Below are 2,729 nucleotides of genomic sequence, written 5' to 3' on the forward strand. Positions count from 1 at the left end.
TGGAGCACACCAAAAGCTCGCTCAACATCCTTCCCAGCACCCTCTTGACGTCGCGCGAAATAGGATTTCTCGGACCAGTCGGATGCTGGATTGTCTTAACAAATACGGGCCAACGAGGGTATATCCCATTTGCCAAATAGTATGCCATGTTGTGCTGCGTGTCGTTGGCCACGAATCTGACCTCCGGACCCTCGCCCCGACACTCGTCATTGAAGAGATACGACGACTGCAGAACGTTGATGTCGTTGTTCGACCGTGCGACACCGAAATACGCATGTCAGATCCTCAACCGGTAGTCAGCTACAGCTTCCAAGATCATCGAGGGGTGTTTGCTTTTGAACCCAGTAATGAACTGCCCTTTCCACGCCACCGGGCAGTTCCTCCACTTCCAGTGCATGCAATCGATGCTGCCCATTATCATAGGAAAACCATGCACACTTCCGTGCATTTGTAGCTGGCAGTCGGCGGCGGTTGGCTTCCGTAGAAACTCTGGACCGAAGATGTCTTGGATGCCCTTACAAAACTGCCTCAAAACCTGTAGGCTTGTAGTCTCGCCCATCTGCACGTATTCGTCGAACATGTCTGCCGGCCCGGCATAGGCAAGCTAGAGATGCCCACCGGTTCCGGTTCCGGCGGTTAACCGCCGAACCGGAATCGGCGGTTCCAGTTCCGAACCGGAACCGTGGCAATTTTCCCGAACCGGAACCGTCGCAATTCGGGTCGCGGTCCGGTTCAGGTTCAAGATATTTCGAAACGGAACCGTCACCGAACCAGAGGTTCGGGACGGTTCGGAACCGGCGGTTAACCGGTGGAACCGCCGGTTCGGGCGTGTATATCAAGGCATCGGGGATGGGGCCGACGGCGGCAGCTTTTCAGCTGCAAAACCGGCCGGTTTTGGCGGTTAACCGGCGGTTTACCGTGAAAACCGGCGGTTAACCGCCGGTTCAGTGGTTTCCGGTGGCGGCGCGAGACACGAGGAGACAAGGTGCAACTTTTGCAGACGGTTTTGCCCGAAAACCGGCGGTTCCGGCGGTTTCCGCCAAAACCGCCGGTTTTCCAAAAATTCAATTTTTTTTTCAAATTTCAAATTCGAATTCTTCCATTCCCCCCCCCCATTTTTATCTATAAATACCCCCCTCTATCCTCATTTACATTCACCCCACTCTTGTGTTAATAAGAGTTTCTCTCTTCAATCTCCCAATTTTCTCTCTTTGTCTCCAATTTATCATTTGTGCTATTGTGCTTCCATTTAATTACGCAAGTGCTACTCTTATTACGCATTGTTATACACTTATACTTGTTCCCGTAGTTCTATAAGTTGTCTTTCTTTCTCAATTGCTAAAACAAAAAAATATATATTATTCCATATTTCTACATTTCTACATAGCAATATGTCTTCATCCCGAGAAGGTCGTGTTGATAAGGGAAAGGGAAAGTCCAAGAGGCCATCTTGGAGATCCGTTATTGATGAAATTTCTCAAATGAACATGGATGCGTGGCAGGTTAATATTTATTATCTACTAATTTAATTAATTTTGAATTACATTACATTATTGTTCATAATTTTATTTGAAATTTACAATACAAATATTATTTTGTAGACTCGAGAAGAGCAAGATGTGGCACATGCTATTGCTCTCTCTCGCTCTCAATCCCAAGGCGATGCTTATGTTGGTACCGGTAGTGGTGCTCCCGTTTGCGGTGCCTATTCTCAACAAATTCCAACCCCTGTGAATGTTGATGAAGACGACGATGATGATGATGACGACGAGGAGGGGGAGGAGGTAGAAGAGGTTCAAGAAATGCCACCCCCACCACCACCAAGGAGTCGCCGTGGCCGTAGTCGTGGTCGTGGACACCCTCCTCAACCTCCTAGACCAGCTGAAAGGTCTTTAACCTCAAACATCATGGTGAAACATTTCAAGAAGGTACAAGATAGTAACGATCCTGACACTTATAATGTGTATTGCAATTATTGCGAAAACGTATACACATTCCGAAGGGGTGGAGGATACGATACATTTACCCGTCACATGGAGAAAGCGCATCCGGTTGAGTTTGGTATCGCTCCAACCCAAACTCAACTCAACATTCAACATGGAGTCGGGACCGGGCCCAAACATCAGGTATGTGTAGCAATACTCTTTTGAAATATGATCACAAAAATGCTCTTAATGTGATGTCTAGATTTGCCGTTATGAAACATTTTCCATTCAATGCTTTTGATAACGATGCTTTTGAGTCGAGTATGCGGCAAGTTTATAATGCAGCTGCAAGAAAATTGAGTCGAACTTCAATGACTCGAGTCGTTGTTCGACAATGCATGGAAAAGAAGGCGCAATTAGGTACGTTTATTATTAACTTAGGGCATAAAGTTTCTATTTGTTCTGATGTGTGGACTGATTGTTTTTGCAAAAATTCGTATATGGGCATCACTGTGCATTTCGTTGATCACAGTTGGACTTTAAACAAACGTTTGATTGCATTTCGGGAATTTCCCGCACCACACACTGCACAAGCAATTGCTCAATTGATCATTCAAGTTTTGAATGAATTTCAATTGATCAATAAAATTTTTTCCATTGGTTTTGACAATGCTAGCGCTAACACTGCTAGCATAGATGAACTAATCAGTGCATGTTCTCCTGTTATTGATGGCAAATATTTTCATGTGCGATGTATTGCCCATATTTTGAATTTGTGTGTTCAAGATGCGATCGATTTGTGGC

The sequence above is a fragment of the Salvia splendens genome, chromosome 9 (assembly GCF_004379255.2).
Source record: "Salvia splendens isolate huo1 chromosome 9, SspV2, whole genome shotgun sequence".
Lineage (NCBI taxonomy): Eukaryota > Viridiplantae > Streptophyta > Magnoliopsida > Lamiales > Lamiaceae > Salvia > Salvia splendens.